General features: G+C 42.3%; 1 long non-coding RNA gene across 1 annotated transcript in view; it reads right to left on the bottom strand.

The window, feature by feature from the left end:
• LOC141810279 (uncharacterized) overlaps window positions 1-24,921 on the bottom strand; it is a 32,791-nt gene extending 7,870 nt beyond the window's left edge. Inside the window, exons 1-3 of the long non-coding RNA XR_012600076.1 lie at window positions 24,446-24,921; window positions 20,162-20,225; window positions 159-282 (exon numbers count right to left, since the gene is read on the bottom strand). This is a non-coding gene — a long non-coding RNA (uncharacterized LOC141810279). The remainder of the gene's footprint in view (window positions 1-158; window positions 283-20,161; window positions 20,226-24,445) is intronic.
• Window positions 24,922-27,353: the final 2,432 nt, after the last annotated feature.

The raw sequence follows: 27,353 nt of genomic DNA on the forward strand, positions 1-27,353 counted from the left end.
GTTTCCCCCTGAGCTGGTGCACTCTCAATTAGCTCCCCTCGCCAGGCCGTCACCTCGCCCTCCAGAACCCAGGCTTCACGTTTTTAACACCAACGCAGAGTTCTCTCTGAGCCACACAAACACACTTACCTCCACACCCACACACATCCCTGACTTACCCTCTGAGGGGACGGACGGGCACACACACCACAGGCTGCAGCTATCCGGTGGAAAGCGTCGAATTCTCCCGGACAGTGGAGCTGGATCCCTCGGCGGCGGCCCCGGCGTGTCCACAGATCCTCTCTGCAGAGAAGGAGCCGGGAGTCAGTCACAGCTCGGCAAGGTGTAGGCGGGCACGCCAACGAGACCCATTCAAAGTCCCAGAAAGTACCAGCCTTCTGTCTGCCCCAACGCCATGTCTGTGCGTCTGTCTGGGCTCCAGCCTGTCAGTGAACAGAGCTGCTCTCTTAGCCTCCAGTAACCCCCATAACCTGGGCTAACTGCTCTGCACTCTGGGAAACTGACTCGCCTCGCTCTCCCCTGTCTGCCACCTCCTCGTCTGCGACTGTCAGGGCCCGCCACAATAAGGAGGCCATGTGGGTTTCCCATGGAGTCGCGTGTTCCTCCCGTCTGGCAGTTAACAAGGCTTTGAATGAGGAATGTTAGCAAACAGAGCTGCTGAATGTCGGCTGAATGCTAAGCCCGGCAGCCAGTCAGATCGCAGCAGCGGCCCGGGCATATGAATAATGCAGAAGAGTCGACGGGGAGGAGAGGAGGCACGGCTCCGCCTCCTGCTGCCCCCTCCCAGCTCCACCCACCCCTACTGCTTCTGCTCTCCCCCGCTCCAAACTCAAATGCCTTCACGGAAGCAAGAGAGCAAAGAGAGGAAAAGAGAGGAAAGAGAGCAAAGAGAGCAAAGAGAGACAGAGACAGGGAGAGAGAGGGATCTGTGCAGCCAACTCCAGAAAAACTACAACTCCTGCAGCAGGAGCACGCTCACTAACGCTCTCTTCACACAGGCTGCCACTTTCTGCCTGAGCCGGGAACCATCTCACTCTTTTTTGGCTTTTTGTGCCTTTTGTTTGGAATTGGCACCTGTCCCAGAAAAAGCCCTGTCGTAGCCCCGCCCTTCTGCTCCCCTTTCACTGGAGACTGCCCACAAGAGAGGGGGAGAGGGAGAGAGAGGGGAGGAAAAGGGGAGAGAATGTGAGGAGAAGAGGGTGGGGCAAAACCCCAAAAGAAGGAGAGCTTTGGGGATGGAAGGAGTGCAGAGAGAAGGGATGAGGAAAAATGTGAGAAATGATCTGCAGGAGTCCAGGTTCACGCACAGGTAGCACCAAATCAAGCTGCCGGTCAAAGACCAAACTTAAAACCCGCCGTCGCCTTTGTCCTCTGCTTCAGGAGCCACACACCAGAAAAAAAGCATGGCGAGAAACCGAAGAGCACATGCTCGAAAAAGGCCTTCGCATCACAGAAGGGTATGAATTGAAAAAAATAGTGAGAGCCCATCCTGTGTAGTTTAACTCTACTGAGGCAGCGAAAACACACCAAAGGTGATCGAAAAGAGCCGCACTGTGCAGAAAACACTGCTCCCGAAAAACGTCTCAACATGGCGCAGCTATGTCGAAGTAGGAGTAAAGCAAAGCCACTTGTTGCATGATATTGAGGAGATCTTACAGAGAGAAGCAAGAGCAGGCAGAGGGTTAAAATCCTGGGACTGGGAGTAGTAAAAAATCCCTCCCTCTTTTGGCACAGACGAGCTAAAGGGGAGGGCCTGTAGATATAGCAGCAGAGCGTTTTTCCCCTCTTTTTTTTGGAGCTGCAGCGTCCTAGTCTACCCTCTTGCATGTGGCCGGGACCCAGGGAGAGAGGAGGAGGAGAGCGATGGATAGAAAAAGGAGCGAGAGCAGTGAGGGGAGGGGGTGAGAAGGGGAGGGAGAAGAGCTGTGAGTGGAGGAGAAGGAGCTCAGCTGATGATGAAACACAGGACGTGTAGAAGAGCGTCCGCTCGACGTCGTGTCATCACTGACTCGCTGCGAAGTGCGCATGCACGAGGCGGATTGGGGAGGGAAGTGGAGGGACAGAAAACACTCCAATGATTCAAAGATTCAACTCCGAACTTTGAGCTGAAAGATGAAGAATTCTTTGCGTTTCAGGCGTTAAACTCTGAGCAGAAACTCTGAGAGGGAGCAGAAGTCAGGAGGCCGTGACAGAAACTCTCTGACCAGATCGGTTGGGTATCGGCTCCTTCTCCTGCACCACACACACCTTTACCAACTGAAACACTGACTGTTTTGGCACGCCATCAAAGCCTGATAAGCACCTGGGTGCGACTGCCCCGCCATGATTGCACCACGCAGTAAAATCCTGTAATATTTACCGCAGTGTGCCCGCCCTGTGCTATTATCAGACCACGCTCGCCACGCTTGCCTCGCTGCAAACACGCAGAAGAGAATCAAACGATAAAATGGACTCTGCTGATGATTCTGCTACCTCCTTACCCCTCCGCCTCCCCTTCCAGGCTTTTCTGTCTCCCACCCTTTCTTGTCCTTCCAGGAGCTGGTTGTAGCTTCAGGAATAACCGGGCAGCTCAGAGAATCCAGAGTTAATGCACCAGGAGAACTGTTTCAGGTCTCTCTCCTCAGCTTCATGCACACCTTCAAACCTCTGCATCAGCTTGCTGAAGGTTATTCACACCCGTCCGGTTCCCGTTCACCCCCCTCACTCCTCCTCACCCCTCCTCACCCCTCCTCTCTGTGGCCAAAGTGCCCCTTAGCTGTTTGCAACACATTCCCCCATGGCAGAAGAACAACTTCCTTTCTTTTGGACACCGTTCCCCTCCCAAAAGAAACTCAACACAGGCAGATTTTTCCCTCCTCTCTCCTCGAAGTTTTAGTCAGAATAAAGCCAAAAGAGGAGGAAAAAGTGTCCAAAGAAACGCCACATCTTACATCACGGAGCAAAGCCTGGACCTGTCCGAACACAGCGTCCGAACACAGCATCGACACACAGCGTCCACACACAGGTGGGAAAACATTCAGAAACGACTCAAACATTCATCAACGCCTTGTCTTCGTCCCCTCGCTGTGAGAGGAGACGAAGACGAAGAGCAAAATAAGAGAATGAAAAGCGAGCCAACATGGCGGCTTGGATAGTCTGAGTATCTCCTACCTCCTCACTCTCAGTCAGTCCTGGAAGCTGAAAGAAAGGGCATTACACTGCTCTGTGTGTGTGTGTGTGTGTGTGTGTGTGTGTGTGTGTGTGTGTGTGTGTGTGTGTGTGTGTGTACCTCAGAGAGAGGGAGAGAGGGAGTGAAGGGGAGAGAGGAATAGAGAGTGAGAGCACTTGTCTTTCAGATCAAACTGAATCTGCGTGTTCTGGTAGCCCGTATCAGACACACGCCATGTTCCCTTACAGTGAAAACAGCACAGTCCGGGTTACTAAAGGTCGACTTTATCGCACTTTATCAGAACACAGATTTGCTTGATGAGGAAAACGGATGGAGCACCGTCCAACCCTGTGATGTCACATCTCGCCACGTCTCTTAACCAATTGCAACCTCTGCTTGGAGAAAACGCCACTTGCATGCTGAGCACAAATCAAACAATAGTTTAAGCAGATTGGTGTGTGATGATCAGCAGCCGTGTGAGGAGGCCTGAGCCTCAGACACTGTTCCTGCTCGTCAGTTGTTTACCATCTAACATGTGGCAGGAATTCAAAAAACTTGGCAGAGCCTGTTGCACCGTATGTCTGCAGAGTTCATCTGAGGATACAACTCTGGTTTTGGCTCAGCTGCCAACTTCTGACACTGTAGCCCTCTGCACGGCCTCGCCCCTGCAGCAGCGGCCTGCGTAACGCTGCCATAGATGAAACTGCAATATGAACAACCTGCTTTATAACACCTCCAAGAGGCCGCAAACATTCACTTCCATCAGGATAGATCGAAGCGGTGTGACACGGGGAGCCACAGGGAGCTCTGTCAATAAAAATGCAAGTCATACTCTGAAGATCAGTGTTTTCAGCTGACCACAGAGCCAGAGACAAAGAGCTGCAGTTCCCTGATTAACTGAGTCTGATCAACCACCAGACTTAGAGAGAATTTCAAAAGCAAAACACATCGAACCAATGCAGGAAACGTGTCACAACTGCAGTGACACGTCGTCAACGTCTCTGAGGAGTAACAGCAAACTCACAGGATGAAGAATCCAGATTCAGGGTTTTAATCAGACCAGAGATACCTCCACATCCTGAGAGGGCACCCACTTTACACTGCAACACACACACACATTTTTACACACACACAAACACATCTTCACACAATTTCACACATCTACGCACATTTTTACACATTTACACACACGCAGCTGGATGCATGGTGTGCACAAGCAGCACATTCAGCTGCTGAGACCAAAATCAGTCTCATAAGTTGAAACAAAAGAGGTGAGTTTCCTCAGAAGGATGGAGAGGGTCACTAAAACCTGCAGAGAGAATTGTAAAATCGAAATAGAAAAACTGGTTTGTTTGCAGAATGTATTTTTCCCTACATGTGAGTTCAAGTTTTCACCAGCTGAAGATGTGTGTTGGTTTGCTAAAGTCAGTCTTTAAAATAAACCTGTGAATAAACATTTTTATCAACTAACACATAAACCTGTGCAGGTTTTACTCTCTGTTTTATTTCCTGTAAGTCACAATCATCTATACATTCACCCATGCACAAATACACACTCACACACACTCACACACACTCGCTCTCTGCTCTCAAATGACCAGCGCGCTGAGCCTGCTTCCTAATGGAGGTGGTCCACCGAGGGGCCCCTCAGCCGCACGTGCCATGACAACTTCTCTATTACAGCAGCGACCTCTCAGGTCATCCTCCAAAAGGTTGTGAACAAAGGCCACGACCTGGGGTCAGAAGTGTAACGCTGGGGGCCGACCGGGGCCCCTCAGCTAAGAGTGCGTGCTGTTTGCTTTGAAAGGTAAGGATCACTAACACAGAGGCCTAATAAGGATTAAGGGGCCATCCCCTTTGGGATGTCACTCTGAGGCCTCATACATCACTTTCTATTAACCTGCCTGACCCTCGGCGGCCGTTAAGGAGCTCCAGGTCAGCGCTGCGCTCACTGCAGAGCTTTCAAAGCCAACATCGCATGCAGCCTCAACGCGCCTGCTACTGATTACAGGAAAAACTGTTGTGAGAGTTTAACGCCTCGTCAAACAGGAGCCCTTCCTTCCTCTCGCAGCTTTTATCCCCACCTTCAACCTGTCGCTCTGTCTGCACAGGTTCAGGCTTCAAGAAGCTTCTGTGAAAAAACACCAGAGACACCAAACACCAGGTCAGCGGTGTGAGATCAACCCCCTCCACAGAGGGCTCACAGAGAAGAAGAGTTTTTACAAAAGCTGGAACATCTGATTTATTCACTTTGATAAAACATCAGTTTGTTCCCACTTGGATGAGAAAGAGCGCAGAGAAGAGATCACAAAATGGAGGACAGGAGGACACAACATGGCGGCCAGAGAGATGCAGTCCCTCAGAAATTGAAAAATTGTTTAGTAAATTTATTGCTCATAAGGAATATACCATCAAACATCTGCAGGAGGAAAAGAGAGGAGAGGTTTTTATAAAAGAAAGACCGTTAGAGTATTGTGAATCCAAACAGGGGCTCTTCAGTCCCAGAGGATCAAACTGAGCCAGAGGACGAGGAGCAGAGAGCACTCTCTACATCTCTTTTTCTCTCACTCGGACTTCTTCGTTAACCTTCAAAACGAACTCAAGAAAATCAATCTTTGCTTTTGTTTTTACACAATTAAATACGATTTGAGGAAATAAAGCCAGAGGGAAATAAAAACTTCAGAGCCTTTAAAGACGTTTTCTTCTCTTCTTAGAAAAAAAATAATTAAAAACTATTTAAAAAGATTAGTTTGAAAAATAAAAAAAGAACTTGCATCATAAACAGGCTAAAATAACCTTAAAATATCATTGATTGTTAAGGTAAATAAATTAGTGATGATCAAAAATAAAAACATGGTTAGGACTTTAGTTTTATCTGACTTTGGCTGATTTTCAAGGCGGAAAAAAAAGAAATGATTTTTCCTCTGCAGAATAATTTATTAATAACATAATAGTATTTAATGTTTGATTAGAGAATAACAGATTTCTTTTAATAGAGGAATTAGACATCAGAGTTTGTCTTTTTTTTTTTTTTTTTGCTGTGACCTTGAAAAAATAATAAATCCACGTCTGACAATTTCCCCTCCTGCTTCAGGATGAACTTTAATCTGAAAAAAAGTTTCACATTTCAAGAAGAAATGAATTATAGTTTTATTTGAATAGTTTTCTATCCAAAGGAACTTTATAATAAAAGAAACTTTCAGCTTTTAACAAAAACTTAACTCTTTAAATGTTTCTCTTCTCAGTCCCAGGACTGAGCTTTAGACAAAGAAAAAAAATAAAGAAAAGTCTTTTTAAAACGATTTAATTTTCAGAGTCAGTTTAAAAACATGTCACAGATTTTTCTCTCTCAGTCTTTGTTTTTTGAAGTGAAGTAAGAAGGATTTTTCCACGCATTCTTATGTAACTTTAAATCTTTTTGCAAAGGCCGGACACAAAAATAAATCATCTCTGTGGAGAAATGAAAGGGCCATCTGCAGGAACAATCATCTTACTTTAAATCTTCACACCTTTTCAATGTGTAAATAAAAATCATTGTTTTAAAAGCATCTCAAACCCTCCCCAGTCCTCCAGTCTTTAAGCTTTTTTATTTTACAGCTTTCTGAAAGTTTGAAATGAGAAAGTCTGATGAAGCTCTGAGGCAGACTTTTTAAAGTTTGATCGAATAAAAGCAGGAGAGGCTGAAGCAGCTCGACGTGCTCCCCATAAACAAACAAGTCAGCAGGAAGAAACACAGTGAGGAGCGTTTCCTGAACACACTCCACACGTATCAAAGAGCAAACCCATTTAAATGTATTTCTTTGATAATCATTAATCCACTCACCTCCGCAGAGCGAGCTCCTCTCAGAGAGGCAGAGCTGAGCAAAGGTTGGAGGAGAGGAGCGACAGAAAGGACGAGCTTTTAAAAGTGCCAAACAGACAATAAATCCCAAACAGGCAGAGCTCTGACAGCTTCACAGCTCGTCCTGTTTTCCAGCTCCTCTCTCATTAAAGTAAGGGCAGAGCTCTGGGAGAATCATCGTCCCACTTTTTCTTCACCATGACACTCTTCTCTCGAGGTCATTTTCAGCTCAAAACTTGGGTTTCTAATTTGTCTGATGGAGAACGCTGCCCATCTCAAGGACAGGAAAAAGTCACAATCAGAGCAGGAACAAAGACGAGCCTCTGAACATCTCTTAGAGACTTTTTGTCTCAAAGTTCCAACAGAAATTTAAAAACATGACATCAAATTTAAAACTGGATCCAGCTTCGGTCTTTTTTCTTTTTTTTTTTTTTCACATTTCTCTGAGCAGCTTTAAAAAGTTTTTCAGAATAAGACAGCTGCTTTAAATATCAGTATAAATAAAGTGTTTCTGCCTTTTTATTTTGAAATAACCTGATAATAACAGAAAATAAAAACATCCTGAAAAGCCAAATTTCACAGCGAGAGATAAATCAAACATTTCTCCTGATGATTTCCTTTTTCATCCAGACTTACCCCTCTCCTACAAACACACACACCCTTTCTGCGTCCTGCTCACCTCTCTGGCTCCCTCATGCCTGAATAATAAATTCTCTTGTTTTGGTTTTTATCAAACTAACCCTGCAGGTCTGCAGCTCTCTGAGGGAGAACCACCTCTTAAAGGCTTCGGGCCTGCTGTTGGTTCTAGTTTTATGCCACGTCACAAGAGTCTTTGCAGCCTAGACAGGCCTGCGTGACGTGACCGAGCTCGGCCCAGACCAGAGCCCCCGTCAAGGCCGGGCAGCTCGTCTCGTATGAGGAGGCTCTTTAAAAAGAGGAGGTGACCCCGTGTCCTCCCTGTGAGCTCCTCTCCTCCTGAATGAGGGACAGCTCAGTCTGACGGAGGATTCAGGGACATCTAAAGACAGCGTTTGATTTCACATCAAACACCCTCATGCTGCTGGATTCACACACACACACACACACACACACACACACACACACACACACACACACACACACACACACACACACACGCACACGTGTCTGGGCTTCACAGGGCGACGTGGGGCACAAATGCACCCACCATGAAACCATGAAACCTGCAGAAGTAAATTATTGTTCTGTCAATAATTTTTAAAATGTATTTCACCGTTCATAAGCAGGGGCAGAGTGTGTATTTGAACATGTGTGACTCACTGATCACTCTGTCTACGTCCTGCTCTAAAACTGAAAAGGGATGGAGGTAATACGGCAGAGATTCTCCAATCTGCAGCAGCCATCGAGTCTTTTGATTTATCTTTAATTGGATTTGTGAAGAGCAGTCTCCCAGTGGGAACCCACTGTCCTATTTCTAAATTGTTTCAGCAAAATATTTCAGCAAATAAGCAAAGCTGGCTGGGTTGTGAGGAAAAACTGTAAATACAGCTTTAATTAGAAATATATTTCACACTCAGTCGACATCATTTCAATTCTAAAATCAAAAGAAATGTTCTCCTACATATTTGGGATATTTGAAATAAAAACGTGTCTTTTGTTTGCTTATTCTCTGCTCTCACATCTCTACATGGCTGACCTATTAACCTCGAGTCATTGTTGGAAAATGAAGCCCTGATCCACTTCTTAAAACAATGCACAGCATTCATCACACTCTCACAAGTTTCAGCTTCAACTTTAACGAAATGTTTAAGGATTAAAATTAAAGTCAGCAATAATATAAAAGATTCAAATCTACTTTAAATAAATTTAGGCTGATTTTTCCTGCTCTGACCGTCCACCTCTTTAAATATTAAACAAACCCTGACAGCAGAGTGTTTTCTTATGAAGTATGAACTCTGCGTCGTTTCTCCTGCAGTCTGAAGAGCACCAAGCGGGGGAAAGAGACGCTGGCTCTCAGGGGTTAAGATGCTAGCAGTCATGTGCCTGTCGGCTGCAACAAAAGCCTGCCTATGTAGGGTGCATACAGATGGAGTGAGCTCCTTTGTGTGCAGCGTTTCACACGTCCCAGTCTGGGAGCTGCCAGGTCTGGCTCTCGGGGCCTGGCTGCAGGCCTAGCAAGCAGCTTGTAGCACCTGATGCAGGGCTCTCACCCTGCTTTTCTTTGCTTGGGGTCGGGGTGCAGGGAGTTTTTAGAGATAATAGGTGGAGAGGAGTTCATACAGTGGGTTAGACAGCTCACCATTAACAACAGCAACAAAACACAGAGAGCAGCAGAAGATGTCGCTGTGGAAGCTCGACTCTGATCAGCTCAGCTCTGATCAGCTCGACAGGAGCAAAATATGAGCCTTAGATAACCAAGGTCCTCCTCCACTGCCTGTCACACACTCCTCACTGCTAACCTGCTAATAGAAACACAACCAGAGCAGAGTCTGTGCGGGATACACACCACACACTCACAAGCTCCAGGGATGGCACTTGGAGTAAAAACAGTAACCACTAACTCTTCACTGACAGTTCCCTTCTGCAGACAGGAGAGACATATCCATTCAGTGGCTGTGAAATAATGAATGAACATGTTTTATATCTTCCAGTTTTATCCTGAAAAGTTTGCACTCAGCTTCATTGTCAGTGGAAACTTTTGCAGAAGTTCCTCCCTGAACTCTCTCTACACATCTGACCCTCACGCCTGGTTCACTGGAAACTGGCTCTGACGCTTTCTGTCACTTTAATGTTATTAATTTAAAGACGTTTTTAGTTGAGTTCCAAGAGGAAGCTCTACAAAGCCTGTCTGGCAGGGGTACCATGCATCAACCAGAGGTTAGTGAAAACACTGGGAAACCATCTCAAGGATGAGATACTAGTCACATGAACTGTTTGATTTCTTGTTATTGAACAATTTGAAAATCAGGACTCATCCTCAACAAGAGCTGCATGCTCTGCTGTTCAGAGTTTATCTCATGAAGAATTGAAGGATTACACAAATAAAGCTTGTTATTGATATGAATTCACAGGTACATCCTGTTTTCAAACCATGCATACTCCACCCTGAAAAGGACACTCGGACTTTTTCCCTTCCATAACACCTCAGTGACAAATATGAGCTGTGCTGCTGAAGTATAACTGGACCAAAGCTAACTGCAGAGGAAGTGATGAAACATCAAGTGCAGACATCTACAGACGAACCTGTCCTGATGTGACTGATGTGTCAGTTCCAGTCCTCAGGTGAAGCTCTTTAAGTGAGCGAGCAGTTTGGAGATCCGGTCTGAAGACCCTCCAGCAGCACATCTGTCCCTTTGGCCTCTTAAACACTGACATTTTAAATGCAGAGCGATCTGTGTGATCACTGAATCAACCTGCACCAATGACTGCTATTAAAGCCCACATGGAGAGGTGCAGAGTGTGCAGGTGGACCACATTATCCTTTTGATTCGAGAGCTTACATTAAGTTCTCTGAAATTTGATCAAAATGACGTTACATCACAGATTTAATGACCAGTAGATACAGAAACATGTTCAGTGCTGTTGGTTTCACACAAAGTGAATCTACCATCGCCATAAAAATCAGGATGACTCTCTGATGAGGGTTTTATTCTCTCTTCTGCTGATTTTCTCCCCTAACAGGCCGCCTGGCACACCAACACAGAAAAAAACACTTGTACAAACATAGAAGCTTTCATTAAATATTTCTTTATAAATAAGAAAGATCTTACTTTTGGTGGACATGATAATTGATTTTAATGAGCCTGTTTGAAGCTTTCTGATGGCTTTTAAGGCAACAAATGTGTGTCAACCAAACGTTTTACATTAGGAAAAAGAAGATAAGACAGAACAATTCACTGATGATAAAAAACGATGAAGGTTTTTTGGTTTATGGTCAGTTGACTCCGACATTTAAAACCCATGTTTCTGCTGCTGTGTCTAATCCATCAGAATAAATTCAATTCAATCAATCTTCATTCTGTTACACATATTCAGTGCGCCTGTCTGTTTTCTCTGTAGATCAGCAGAGACAGCTGAACAGCTTCATGTGTAGGACCAAATCAAGACTAAAACTCACAGGTGTTCTCATCCAAAGACTAATGAAAATAAATCCTCACTGACTAACAATGTGGAAGTATAAATAATTCACAGAGTTTGAAGCTTTTATATTCATGTCTATGTGTGAAGAAAGGTGTTTTCAATAAAGCTAGAGGAGTGAATAAATTCCATCAGACTTTATTCTGAATGATAGAAACTCTGCAGACTGAACAGGAGGCTTTCTCCATCATGTGTGAACTAAAAGCTGAGAGACTTTCAGCAAACCCTCCTTCCTGCCATCACACTCCTGAGGTGAAATGATCTCCCACATATCGTCAGCATGCAGAAATCTTATTCAGATGTCCAGGATCAGGAAATGAAACTCTGCAGGGGGCAGACTCAAACCCATAGAGGGTTTGTGCCAATTCTGTTTCACGCAGACGCACAACAAACCGCTGTGTCAGTCAGACAAGCTGCTGCTATATGTCGTGTGTTAATTAAAGCTCTGTCAGAGAGTTTCAGCTCCTTTTATCACACCCTGCACCCTGCTGTTACCAATGAGGCCCTAAACGCACAGACACATTAAAAACATGTATGTAAAGCACATGCTGGGTCACATAGGAGCAGGACGAGGCGGCTGGGTGCCTGACAACCAGAGCGATGGAGGGAGCAGACGTGAAGAGGAAGAGAGCGAGGCGGCCTGTGTTAGTTTTCTGCCAGGGAGTCCCTATTGACCTGTTAAACCTTTGTGACTGGAACAAATGCAAATGGCGCTGACTTGTTCACACACAACACTAAAGGCCCATTCAAATGAGGCCCCAGGCCACAATGCAGCCGTGACTGTGTGCTCTGTGGAGGCAGGGCAGCCCCAGACCGAGACAGGCTGAGAGACAGACAGGAAGGCTGAGAAAGAGTCAGGCAGGCAGGGAGAGAGAGACAGGCTGAGAATGAGACAGACTGAGAGAGAGACAGGCTGAGAATGAGACAGACTGAGAGAGAGACAGGCTGAGAATGAGACAGACTGAGAGAGAGACAGGTTGAGAATGAGACAGACTGAGAGAGAGACAGGCTGAGAATGAGACAGACTGAGAGAGAGACAGGTTGAGAATGAGACAGACTGAGAGAGAGACAGGTTGAGAATGAGACAGACTGAGAGAGAGACAGGCTGTAAATGAGACAGACTGAGAGAGAGACAGCTTGAGAATGGGACAGACTGAGAGAGAGACAGGCTGTAAATGAGACAGACTGAGAGAGACAGCTTGAGAATGAGACAGACTGAGAGAGAGACAGGTTGACAATGAGACAGACTGAGGGAGAGACAGGCCAGATGAGAGAAAAAGTCAGACTGAAAGACAGACAGGCTGAGATGGATACAGGCTGGGTGAGAGAAACAGGCTGAGAGAGAGACAGGCAGACTCAGAGAGGCAGGCTGAGAGAGAGACAGGCGGAGAAAGAGAGGCTGAGAGAGACAGGTAGACTGAGAGAGAGACAAGCAGACTGAGAGAGAGACATGCAGAAAGAGTGGGAGCCAGGCAGACAGACAGGGGCTGAGAGAAAGACAGGCAGATAGAGAGAGACAGGCTGGAAGAGAGAAACAGACTGAGAGAGAGAGAGAGGTTCTATATCAGTTTACCTTGATAGTCTAGAGGAGAGTTACCATTTACTCCTATAGTATGTCATGAACCCAGACACACACACACACTTTCTTATACACACACATGCACACACACCAACGCATGCACACACTTTCTTACACACACACACACTCTTACACACTTACACACACAAAAACATGCACACGCATACACACACGCAAAGACACACACACACACACACACACACACACACATACACACGCAGACACACTCTTAAACACTCACACTGCTTCTAGTTTCAAGCTACTCTGCTTAGGTTTGATACCAGACACAGGTAACAGTTTTTTATGGATTGCTAACATGCATTGATCGAAACTGAAGTCACATGTTCAAAACTCTTAACACAGTCTGCAAAACAGCAGTTCATGTGGACCAAACTGTGGATCACTTTCCATTGCTTTCACACAAAATGCGTTCAGTGACCACAGTCACCAAAATTCATAAACTCTTTTCTCAGCTACTAGTTCACCACCTGCAAAACACAAAAGTTTTACAGCACATTTTTCAAATGCTAACACCCTTTGTTCAAAACCGTTAAAAACACAATCAATACAGAATGATGGGGGGAAACCATGGTGAATTTCTGCTGCAGCCACATTGAAATCTACAGAAAATTATTTGAAAATATTGACAATAAAAATAAATAAAAAGATTATGTAATTCCAAACACACCTGAGTGTAGTTTTCAGCTGAAAACCGATTCAGGTGATTTGAGTGTGGCCTCATCAGGAACCATATAATAAGGAGTGGCTTCTGTTTAGGGCTGGACAGTTCATCTAATTTAAACCAACATCCCAATGTAATAGAATGCAATTTTCAAATCGCAAACCAAAAAAATTAAAGTGCATTTACTGTAGTTTGTGTTTTGTTACTGATGAGAGATCAGTATGAATTCTATACAATTAATATTTAAATTTATGTTCACACAGTGTTTCTTTTTCATTTTATAAAAAAGAGCATTCCACATGTTGACATATTCAATAGGCCTGTTGTTCTGCAGTGCTTTGTTCCTTACTCTGATTTTATTTCAGGTAATTAATGATAATTTTAGTATAGGTCTATAAGGTCTAAAGTTAAATCAATCAGTCAATATTCTACTGTGATTGTAATAGTTAAATAAAGGTATATGTTATTTGTAAACATGACATGTAGGCCTGGCAAACAGGAAAAAATTGTTTGTATGTTACACTATCCTTTGTTGTGATGATCATACTATAGAACGGTTTATTGCTTGTGTTAATTGAATAATGTAGAAGATAAACATAACCCCCCAGAAATATTGCATGCTAAATCGCAATCGCAATATTGGTCAAAAAAAAAATTGCAATTAGATTATTTTCCAAAATCGTTCAGCCCTACTTCTAAATGTTTTTCCTATAGATCAAAGAGCACCTGTTCAGGTTGGTAGAGAGAGAAGAGTGGCCAGGAGAGGGAGAGGAGGAAGAGGAAGGAGAGGAAGACCAAGAGCTGTGGTCTCTGATGAAATTAGGGCCACAGTGATTGAAAACATCAGGTAAGACATGCATCCCACAATTACTGTATTGTACCAGATTTTTCAAAAAATGTAATCTGTTTTTACATCAGCTGGCATTTTTGGAAAGCTATTGATTACAGTATTTTGTGTTTCATATTACTGTTCTGTATGTAGGATGCATAGGTTGCCACCTACAGGAGGAAGAGGTCGAATTTTGACAGATGTCCAGCAAACAGCTGTTATTGATATGGTCATCGCAAACAATGCCATAAAGCTGAGGGAAATTCGAGACAGAGTGCTGAGAGACAATACAACCTTTGCCAGTGTAAACACCGTCAGCACTACAACAATTGCCAGAGTCCTCGATAAGCATAAAGTGAGGAAGAAGCAACTGTAAAAAGCACCTTTTGAAAGAAATAATGAACATGTCAAACAACTTCATTATCAATATGTTCAGGTAAGCTGTTAGTTCAATTACTAACCAAGCAGAAATACACAACTATGCATAATGTGCTGTAAAAGTGTGAATTTCCTTTATATTAGACGGTCATGGAGATGGAGGCAAGACCAACTCCACATGAATTTGTATACGTGGAAGAAGCAGGATTCAACCTGGCAAAAACAAGACGCAGAGGGAGAAATGTCATTGGGCAGCGGGCAACAGTTGATGTTCCAGGCCAGAAAGGTGCAAATATTATGACGTGTGCAGCCCTCTCCAACCGTGGTTTGCTTTGACATAAACCTCTCATTGGCCCTTACAACACAGAGAGGCTCATTTCTTTTTTAGATGACCTCCATGATCAACTTGTGCCAGCAGGGGAGATCGGTCAAAGGGCAAGAAATACATTTGTTGTTGTGTGGGACAATGTGGCATTTCACCACTCTGCTGCAGTGACTGCAGTTCACTGCACATCCCAGGATGTCTGTGCTGTTTTTACCTCCATACTCGCCCTTCTTGAATCCCATTGAAAAAAATGTTCTGCATGGAGGTGGAAAGTTTATAATCACTCTCCACACACCTTTACTAAAGAAAAATATATTGCAGCATATTGGAAAATATCATGTCATATATTAGGTAATATATTCTCATATATGAGATTTAGTATTTATATTTTCCAATATATTGCAATATATTTCATGAATATATGATATATTGTATATGTGCCCTCAATATATTATTCCATACACACACACACACACACACACACACACACACACACACACACACACACACACACACACACACACACATATATATATATATATATATATATATATATATATATATATATATATATATATATATATATATATATATATATATATATATATATATATATATATATATATATATATATATATCATAAAATATCAATAATAAATTACAATACATTTCAAAAAATATATTGGTACATGTATTTTTCTTTCGTAAAGGCACCCAGTTCTCCTTGCTGGATGCAATGAATGCTGGGTGTGAAGATATTTTCCTGAAGCCTGCCAGGGGTGGATCAGACACTCAAAAAGGTTTTACCCACAGTGCATCGCAAGAGAAAACACAAGATGCGACATGGATGGAAATATGTAGCCAAATGCAGAAGACAGGCTTTGACTGTCGCAGTATACATTGTTGGTTTTTGAGTTTCATCTTTTGTTTTCTGTTGTGCCACCTGAATCCTGAGACTCTGCTTGTTTTGTTTTGTTTTTTTTTGTTTACAGTAATATTTTTATTTTTTGTAAGGTCCCAAAAAATAAATGTTCTGGAAATAAATTGCTGCATTCCTGATTAATTCTTGTTGCAATATATTACAATTTAGAACACTCAAAGTGCAAAGATCTTATTTCATATAATAAAATACTGATTTATCTAAAAAGAAATCATTCAAATTTGAAAGATTAAATTTATATTTATGGTCTTTCATATTTATGCTCTCTGTTGTTTGTATTTTGTAGTTCCGTGTGCTAAAAGTGACTGTTTGCTAGTGTTGTGGTTGATGTATGAAGTGTTTGGTTGGTGGGAAACCGTTTTGGGGATGAGATTAACTGTTCAGCTGAGATGCATGATGGAAATGCAGACTGTGTTAAGAGTTTTGAACTTGTGACTTAGGTTTTTACCAATGCATGTTAGCAATCGAAAAAAAACTGTAATCCAGCTTCACTAACTGTGTGTCACTGTGCCTAAAACACATCCTAATATTCAATTCTGTGTGTGTACAAAACGGGACAAAGAACACAGAGGGATAAAGTTAAAGCTTAAAAATCTCATAATGAAGAATGCCTGAAGATTTTGTCCAGAGGGAACAATGAACCAGAGTTTAGGGGTGAAGTGATGGGCAGACCTTTGTGTTAGAGACCCTCTGAAGGTCCTTAGGCCATGGCCTCATCATTTTAGCAAGTCTGTTGAAGATCTGATGCTATTTTTAGAGCAGAGTGCTTCCGTCAGTTTACAGACTGATTCAGGGAATTAATCAACATACGTTTAATGCAGAGATTTGAAAATCTGCACACGCTTAGTCTGAACATCCAGGACTGTTACTTTATACCCATGATTAAAATACAGGAAAGCAGAATAACCCCTCTTTAAGTTCTGTGACTAACGGAGCCTTTACAGTTATATACAGGTGCGGACCCGACCACTTTAACACAAACATCAGGGTAGATCAGCTCTGAGCAGATCCAGCTCTCTTCCCATTCTTCCTGATCCACCTGCTCCTCACTTAGACTCTCCTGATTGAGATGAAGGCCCCTGAAGCTGGCCCTGCAGGCTTCTACATCTGTATTACTGAAGTTAAATTCGTTTTTCTGCAACTACATAAAAATAATCCAGTGACAAATTAATGCATAAAAATCAGCAGAATACAAGAAATCAAGATTTGGATGTTCAAAAGTTCCCGGGGGAATAGAGCAACTATTGTGGTAGCCCAGTCATCCTTAAGTCTCATTTCTGTCCTCATGTCAGACACAGAGATGGCTAAACTACTGCTACAGCATGCTCCCTACTCCCCCCTCTCTGTTTAGAAAAATTGCAGTCTCTAAGACTCCACCACCAACTTCAGTTCCTCCCCAATTCAAAACAAAGCCAGCCTGTGTGAACCTCATCAGCTCCTGTTAGTATCCCTGTGCTAGTGCTCCTCCACCCGTCATCTCATCCTAACACGAGGGAAAGGCCAGCGTCTTCTCAGCCTTTGTACGGCTCCTCTTATGAGTTTGCGGTACTGAGGTCTGTCTTGCTACATGTAACCTACTTCTGAGGGTAAAGTCCTGGAAAGTAGCTCTTTGCTGTGCATATCCCTTGGTCATCTGGATGATAATGATGATGATATTACTGGAGCTGAGTTTTAAAGCCTATAGCCAGCAGGTGCTGCAGAAACCAAAGAGCCAGGCTTTAGTCTCCTTGCTAACAGCAGCAGGGTGCCCACCTGTCAGTCAGGTCAGCTCTGGCTCCAAACTCAACACAACTTCTAAATGACCAAGGAATACCTCTCTCCTGTTTCAGCATTTTGAAAATGTAATCCCAGTCCTAGATAAGAATTTAAGATTTTGATATTTTTATGTTTTGTTTTGTTTTGTTTGTTTGCTTTGGATGAAACATTAAAAAAAGAAAAGGATAAACAGTGAAAATAATTTTAATTTCTCACTCAAAAAATTCATCAAAACAAATCAACAATAATAAATAAGTTTCATTGCCTGCCTGTAGCGCTTATGTTTAGAGCCCCTGGAAGGAAGATATCTAAAGATCATCAATGTGTGTGTTTTCAAACTTTACTGAATATGAAAAATAAAACTAATTACATCTGTTTTGTTTGGTGTGGGTTTTTTTTTTTTTACTGTGGATGTTCTCTAGGGACAGAAAAGTAATTTAAGACCTTTGGAAAGTGATGAGTCACACTTAGATTGTATTCCTAATGAATACATGAACAGAAACTCCTCAGTCTATCTCACTTTATCAGTGAAAGAGTAATTCTGCACCCCACCCTGTCCCACTGAAGCTGTTCATGTTTCCAGATTTACTAAAAATCCTGTTCTTAAAGATTACAGAGTCTAATAATGTGATGGCAGAGCTCTGTGTCCAGATCTTTAACTTCTTATAACATTAACACTAAACTAAATTAACATTTTAAGCTTTAAGGCAAAAATACAGTTTAGAGAAACAAGTTAAAAACCTACAACAAACATTTAAACAAAGCCCCACCTGGTCTGGATTGATCATTCTGGTCTTTAAAACGTCATGTCCCTTATCATAGTTTGGTTTGTTTGATCCATGTGTCAGCTCAGACAGATGAATACACAGAGATTTGAATAAACAAACACTTAAAATCATATAAAGCTCTTGATGAGTTCTTTTAATGATAAAATAAAGTACTTTAAAACTGTTCAAGTCCAGATACCTGTGACTAAACGCTTCAGTGTTTCATGTCAGACTTTAGTAAAAAATGTCTCATTAGAATTCATCTGAGCCACATTCACCTAACAGGTCCAGAGAAAAATGACGTATTTCAGGATATTAAAAGACAGAAATGACTTATGGATTGCTTTAAAAAATCTGCAAACATGGTCAGAAAAAATACTCGTTGAGTTTTTTGAATTAAGATTTTATTTGAAGAAACGAAACCAGCACATTTTTCTCACCTTGCTGGCAGATTTTTTACTCTTTACAAACTGTTCAGGCATCATTTTTATTCTTCAAATATCTTAGGTGTGACCTTTTTTGGACTTGTGGCTCACATTGAGCCTGATGAGATAAATATACAGAGTTGAAGTTTTTGCAGTGCTGTGCCATTGAAGAGTCCCTGTGAGCTGTGTTACCACTGCAGCAGAATAAATCCAATATTGAAACGACTCTGCTTAAGAAATATATGGTTGTTTATAATGTTTCTGTCAATGTATAGTTATCAATATATTTTTAAATTGTTGTTCTTGATTTAAGGGTTACTGTGCTCTGGTTTGAGATCAAACTGGGCTGCAACCGGTCCCTAAACTAAAATGAGTTTGACGCCCTGTATTAGATCTAATGTGCAGGGAATAATTATCAACAATAAATGTTTTTCATCAAATACAAAAAAGACATAAAAAACAGCATGATATGAATGTGATAAATCAGCCACCCCGCCCTCTGTCAGCTATGATAAAACAATATTTCCAGCAGCTGTTCTGAGAGTAAAAGCTCAATCTCATCATCGTTTCCTCAGAAACACGTTCATGTCTCAAGTTTGATTTCAGTAGCTATGAGGGACAAATACTTCATATTTTAAAAATGTACGCTGTAACTCAGTCAAAACAGGTCCACCTTAAGACAATTTTTCTTCATAGAAAGATTAAAGTAGAAACCCTGTGAAACCCTGTCTCATCGAAACATGCTCAGCTGTATTTAACATTAGAGCCAAACTTTCGAGTGAGACTTGACATTTATTTCTGTGTTATCTTACATGTTCACTGGATCGGACAGAATCTGTGTTACATTCAGAGATGGAAATAAGAAACTTATTCTGGTAATGTTTTACACTTTATGTCCCCCTTTTGAACCGAAGCCTGACTGGCAGAGAGCGAGAATTCAGATGAATTGGTTCACACGGTTTATAAAAAAAAACAAATAGAATAGCCTTACGTGGAACAAAGGATTGGACACTAAAGATCAAATATGGACACTAAAAGACAATCAAGAATTATGTCATACTTCTGTAAATGGAATCAAAATTTATATTAATCTGACTATTTGTGAAAAAGAGGAGACTAAATGTTGAGGAAATGGAGACGGGACTAGATAAGCTCTGCTTCTCCCGTCTTCCCTTTCGGACATGTACAATGTGATCATCTATTGACAATGTGTGATATTGTATAAGTGTGCTGACATGACCGAAAAAAAAAAATCAATTCAGTTCAATTCAACAGGGCAATTTTCTGCCTTAGATTCATCCTCGATGTTTTTGTTGTGATTCTTCTGACTGAGGGAGTGTGTCTGTGTGTGTGTGTTTCTATGTTACTATGCTCACCTGGTCTGCAGCATCCACATGCCCTGGGCTCATTCTTATCCTCATCCCTGTGTATCTGCTTACCCTGCACCAAATCACAACACACAGGAAGAGATTCAAATTAGAAACAAGTGAACACCGTCATCACTGCCGTTTTTGTCAGTGAACTGGTGATTGATCGTGGTTTGGTGTGATGGTTTGCTGCATGTTGTTCTTTCACAGTGTTCTGGTACAAGCTGAGCACAGTTCATCCTTCCTGGAACATTTCTGCAGTCACATGTCGGAGCTGCTGGTCCAGATGCTTTTTATTCTTTTATATTCAACCACATGATCCTTTCTGCATCATGATAACATTTCATAAATCCTGTTTGCACTATCGCTAATACTTTTTCGACATAAAAAACATATTTTAATGAGCAATATTAATCAGACTAATCAAGGTCAAACAGCTAACATGGGGAGGATTCACACAGATTTCTGTCTTTAAGGTAAATGACATGCAGGTAATTGAAAAAGCTCAACATTTTCCTTTCAGCCTTTACCACATGTCAGGACAGTGTTTTTCAGATTTAGAGGTCTGCTGGTCCTGCTGCTACTCGAAAACCAGAATCTCCCCCATCAGAGGTGAGGAAAAGGTCACTGCATTATTCTGCTGACGGCACACTTCAGAAAAATGTTTTGAACGTTGGAAGATTTTTTCTGTCCTTCTTCTGATCACAGTTTACCATTCTGCAGCATGTGAGGGAGGCAGAGATGGAGGCTTCTGTCAGAAAATATCATCAAAAATTTTTACTTCTTTTGCACCGTGTGCGCAAACCCTGACAAGATATCTGCATGTAAGGTAAGGTCACAGACATTTGCCTGCAGTTGGTTCATTTATTTCTGTCTCAGACATATTTTACTCCCCCTGATATGCCGTTCCTCCTTTAAACTCAACGACCTTTGAGTTCATTTTACTTTTTTGGTAAAATCTGAATCTAGCTGGTGGAACAGCAGAGTGATCCACACCACACTAACCTTGCTTTTGTCATTTTTCTGAAACCCAGTTAAATATTAATGCTATTTACCTATTTATATCCAGACACCAGGCATTTATCAGTTGTTTACATCCTCTTTTCTCTCCATACAATCAAAGCTTAAAGGAAAACAGGAGGATTCACATCACTCCCTGGTCTTCAGGCAAATGGTGCCGTTGGTGTCTGCCTTTATATTTTTGAGCCCCTGAAGCAGGTAAAGCATGGAGCTTCTCTCTGCCGTGGGTTTGTAAATGTGAACCGGAAGAACCTGCACTGCTCCCCACGGAGCTCTGCTTCATTTGTTTTCGTCTTTCCTTTCCTCTTACCCCCTCCCCATCTTCTCACAGGACTCGTGAACTCTCCGTAAACCCAGCGATTCCCTCCAGAATGCCGCTGTCTATCCGACATCAGAAGAACAGGGAATAAAACAAAGGAGTGAGAGAAAAAGGCTGAAACAGACAATGAGGTGAGGAGAATGAGACAGAGAGAGGGAGAGGAGCAGATTGCAGAGCGTTGAATCAATGCAGCGGCCTGCTCCGTTTTTTCTCCCTGTGCTTTTTTCATTTTTTTTTTCTCTCTCTCTCTCGAATGATTCACAGTGGAAAGAAAGGCCCTTTTCCTTGTCCTCAGTTGAACTCCACATCAGCTTCCTGTTAGAAAGGCAAGAAGGAAACACCCAGAGCAATATGCGCGTGCGCACATGCACGCACACTCACAGATACACACAGAGGAAGGCCTTCACTGGTGGATTCTTTGCTGCCAGAGAAATTAGGTCAAGCACTTAAATGCCCTGCACTGAGATGTGCAGAGATTTAAAACATGGAGCGTTTAGTGGGGACAGCAAACACAAACATGCACACAGACAATGACACACACTCTCTGCACACTGCTCTGACAAATCCTGGCCGACCACATTATTAATAGCAAAATGAAAAGCTGTGATGGAGTCCCAGAGCTCCGATTCCTGACAGAGCAAGGCCGTGCAGATTTAACATGACAAGGTGGCAGAGACACATCATGAAGTCTATGATATGTTCAAAAACATGGCTCAGAAACCCCTTTAAGTCCCTGATCCAGCTTTCCCTGCATGCATGCATTCTCTATGTACCACATGACCTGATTAGAAAGTGACGGGAACCTCAGAGCATCTTTAAAACAGATCTCACGACAGGACGGGACAGCACGCCACGGCATGAAAAAAACCCTCGCCGGTTCCACCAACCCCTCCACGATCCACCTTCCACCCTCTGACCTGAAATGCCCTCAAACACACACACACACACACACACACACACAAACACACACACATCCACTATTCACAGAGAGGCCTGATCTCATCGTTTTGGGTTTCAATCAATTGCATGAGATATGAGTGAACTGGAGGGGGAGTGGGAGGGAGGATGAAGCTGTTCAGAAAGCAAATGAGAGTAAATTTGGGCAAATTCAAACCTCTTCTGAGCTCCGTGCCGGCCCCTGCCGGAACTGCCCACTGTGGGGCTCTGAGCTGCAGGGTGGCAGGCTAAATCAGATGATAATCACGCCAATTTTCCCTCTGCAGCCATGTGCTTTCTCCTGTCCCACTGACTCACAGTGGAGAAATGAGAGCGCGTTCATTGTGTGAGGGCCACCTGTGTTTCTGCACCCAGCTCTCTGACGCTCTGAGGCGCTCTCCTGTTTTTAAAGCATGTGTTGTTTTTAAAAACGCACTACCCATGTTTTAGCACATGTCACAACGCAGCACATTTGTGAGCGGCGCTTTGGCTGAAAGGTCACGCTCTTTCTGCCTGATCTGTTCCTCTTTCCACTAAAAGAGTGAGGGACAGAGACGTTAAAAAAGGGACAGAATCATTCCACGGTGTTCCTGTCAGCACACACGCATCTTTTCTTTCACGTCTCTTCGTCACAGTTTCAACAGACACTTCGGTATGAGTACAGTCTTACCTGGCCGGTCAGTCGGCCTGTAGCCTGGCTTAAACACAACTACACACGTTAGCAAAGAAAAACACACACACTCAGGTGTGCACAACGTCACGGGTGGTATGAAGGACAATCTACCTCTTAAGATTGTATTGATTAGAAATTGCAGCGATGTGCTGCGGTGTTGTTGGTAATACTTTTCTTTGGCACAAAGGAGATCTGCGGCATGGACGGCAAAAAGGACAATCGCCTTAAACACAAATAACTGAGCTACGTGTGACAGAATCAGACTCTGCACTTTTACACATTTAGAGACCAAAAACAAATTGACTGAAATCCCCATCAGTAGGCTAATGGGATAAACTAAACGTATTATTATTATTATTTTTTTTTTTTTTAAGAAAATGTGCTGTCTTATTTTACATTCATGTGTAGCCACAAGGAGAGAGGGTTTGGGATATAAGATGAACTCTGTATGAACTTATTTGTTCGCCGCCAAATCTTTGGATCCTTCCTGATGAATACGCAGCAGCGAAATGAGAATTCAAGGACAAGAAACACAATCAAACCTTATTTCAGATCCCAGAGAAATCTAATTTGACTTAAAGGTTTTTAAGGAGCTCTCTGAACACCTGAGCGTTAGAGTGAAGCCCTGACAGGCCTCTAACCTTTAAATATTGACCCAGCCGTGCTGAGTTAGCTCCTCTCACATTTCAATGAATTAATTTCATCAGAAAGTTCATAAAAGGAAACCACAGTGACACATCCCGGGTAACCGCACAGCTCTGCCACATGTCCTCCTGTTTTACATACACTCATGATCAGGCTGACAGCTCATGATCCTGCTTTCATAATTAAAAGCACATTTTTATCAAGCCTTGAAATTGCATGTTAGGCTGCTGAGGGTGTTTCTGTTGGACTGGGGGATCGAAGAGTGGATCTGCTCTGCTGCTATCTTTGTTTAGTATCGAGGACAACAAAGGAAAATATTACTGCTTTCAGTGAGAGGAAACTAGGGCACCTAAAGGCGACCTCTTTTCATGCATTACAAGCCATAACTTTCAATCCTGCAATCACCTCATCTCCAGATAAAGGCTGGGGACTCTTTAGTTCTTGTTTTGGCATTTTGTGAGCTCTGTTTGAAGCTGTGAGGCTGATAAGCTCAACGCGCTTGTTTTTCGCACCCTGGAAACTTCCCCGAGGACAGAGGGCCGTTTCAGATGTAACACTGTCAATATTCACTGAGCCAGTCTGATTCAGGGTTGAAAGAGGACGCTTCTCATGTCGTCCGCGGACACTGCTCCGACATTTCTAACGCTCAGCTCTTCAGAAGGCCTTACGCTAAGAAGAGGATTTAGAACTGCGCACTAACCTGTCTCAAGTTCAAGTTACACGCTCTCTTCCTCCGGTGTCCAGCAGCCTGCTCCGCCGGCGTGTACCCCGCTCAGTGTCTGGAGTCTGGACACACGGAGCTGAAAATAAAAAGCACGAAGCGACAATACTGGAGGGTTGAGAAGTGGAAAAAGTCCCACAGCTGAATCCTCTCGAAACACTGTCTCCTCCAGCGACACAGAGAGAGTTGTGTCGCCCCCCCTCCTCTCAGCGTCTCGCTCCGCCGCCATCCCCGCTCGGTTCAGCGGGGACACGGAGCTGCTGACTGCGCCGCGCGTCCTGCGCCGCGGATGAACCAGATGCGTCAAGTTCAGCTGAGGTGAAGCCCCGTTACACAAGCAGACTCGGTGTGCAGCAGTGATTATTTAATATTTCCTGAAGGGGAAACGAGGAAAGACACATCTCACTGAAATATCTGCAAAAGCAGGCTGTGTGGAGATGATTATTAAGGGCTGCCCCCCTCCTGCCCCCTCCGCGGAGCCAAAATGCACTTTATGCTGTGTTGAACTTACATGATGTCAGTCCCCCCCTCCAAAAAAAGAAAGAAAGAAATCAGTCTGCCATTCACTTTCTCTGAGGCTGGGAGAGCTCACACTGACCGCGCTGGGTTATAAAATACATTTTTATGACATGGGTTTGTGAGAGAATCGCACACATCTGTTTTTAACATTAGCTTTAACATGAAAACTAAAAAGAAGAAACTTTAGCTTCACAAATACAGCCCCACTCCGGCCTACTTTAGGATTGTCTTTTTAATAAACAACACCTGATTTTTTTTGCATGCTAATTTTTTGCTGCTGCATGAAAAACAGCACTGTCACATGGTCCAGCTAAAACTGCTATCAAGTGTGTAGCTTATCTGAGAAATAAATATCTTATTAAAAATAATAATAATTTAAAAAAAAAAAAAAGCTTTAAACGGTGAATATGAAATACCTGAAACTCTGTGTTCTCCTCCAACAGCACTTAGAGACCGATAACACATGAATTAAGTGTCAGCATTTAGGCTAGCTACCAGCATGTTTAGCTTCACCCAGCTCATTATTTCCTCCTGCTCGGAGTTGAAATCTGCATTTCTTCCACCTGTTCGCCTGCTTTAATGAACTCCTGTCAGCTCGGGCCCCTCTCTGCAGGTAAACCAAGGTGTTCTCTGACTCTCAGACAGCACAGGTGATATTGAGACAGGTCCGGACTTGTCGGGCTCCCCACCGAGCCTCACAGACACTTTATTAATCTATCAGCTATGGGGAAGACAAGATGGAGCTGCTAAAGGAGCAATACAAATAATATTCAACAAACAATTTCACTAAATATATATTAATACAGGACACGGAATCATTTAAACACACAGTGAATCAAGTGTGTATTAAAGCACATAACCAAAAATGAATTACAGGAATTTTTGTCCTAACCTTTGAAATATTTTAATGTTTTTGAAAACAGTAGACAAAATGGAATGAATCTGGGATTCCCTGGAGGTAAGTAAGAATATAAACAGAAGAGATAGAGCAGGCATATCCTACCATGTTATCTATGTGTATATGTTTATATATACTGGCTAGTTTATATTTATTTCACCTTTAAAAAAGAAAAGATAAATAGTCAAAAAAAATTGAAATCCACAATAATGCTGCTGTGAAGCAAATTGAACTCACACTAACAAAATTAATCAGTCTTTATTTACAAAGATGGCAGAAATTAAAGCACACTCATGTAAAGTGAAGTTACAGTGTGTGTTGGTATTTACCGTCAGTATTTTTTGATAAGAATATATTTTTTAAAGGTAATATATAAAGAAATAAAAGTGATCTCCTAACAAAGTCCAACACCAAAGTCTTTCATGAGATGTTAAAATGCAAAAAGTAGACAAAAACATTTAAATGGAACGATCTTTTATCAATTACTTTTCTTCAATATATTTATAGTTATATTTTATCCTATAAATGAATTAAAGAGAATTTATTCTGCTTTAATCTTTGAATGAAACACAAATATCTCAGTCAGCAGAATCTTTTTTTTTTTTTTCATCAGAGAAGATTCTGATAAGTTCACTGGATCAAAGATTAAATAATGACTGAATTTATCTCCAGTCAGTTTTTGTGTGTGGATTTTTTCCCTTTCATGGACATTAATTGAGGTTTCAGTTCCACTCTGAACCTCCACGCACACTCACAAACATAAACACAAACACACACACTCACACTCGCACACAGGGAGTGTATTGAGTGCTGATAAATCCACATTGATAGATGGTCTTAAATTTGCACCTAGTGACCAGGCTCTTTTTACTGCACATCCTCATGTAAAGAAAACTACAGAATAAAGTGTGTGTGTGTGTGTGTGTGTGTGTGTGTGTGTGTGTGTGTGTGTGTGTGTGTGTGTGTGTGTGTGTGTGTGTGAACTGAAAATGAGAAACGAGGATTTAAACCTCTTAAAAAAAAAAAACTTAACAGTGATGATAAAAAGTTAAATTGATAACTCCAAATAAATTCAAAACAAACTTGTTTTCTGCCTTTTTTATTTCTTTCTGGTTGTTTATAAAAGTGAGTAAGACACTTTACTTTAACTAAATCCTGACTTTAACACAGAGGATCCTATTTATACAGAAGCTTGTTATCAGATATTCTTATTGTCCTTTTTTTATAATTAAATCTCCATGATTTGTTATTTATCTATGGAGAATCCTAATTTACCGTGTCCACCTCAGAAGATATAGCTTTAGACCTTCTTGTTATTTCATGTTCCTTTAAATATATTTTTAAAGCCCTGTTTTTTAATTTTTGCAGGGGTTTTTATATTGTTAAAACTTGTTGTTTTTGTTGTAGAAATTTTATACCGAATCTTTTTTAAAAATGTAACGTAATTTGAATAGTTATTTTTGTGTTTCC

This window comes from Halichoeres trimaculatus, unplaced genomic scaffold, assembly GCF_033239565.1.
Source record: "Halichoeres trimaculatus isolate MK-OKI-2021-1 unplaced genomic scaffold, fHalTri1.1 fHalTri1_scaffold_21, whole genome shotgun sequence".
NCBI lineage: Eukaryota > Metazoa > Chordata > Actinopteri > Labriformes > Labridae > Halichoeres > Halichoeres trimaculatus.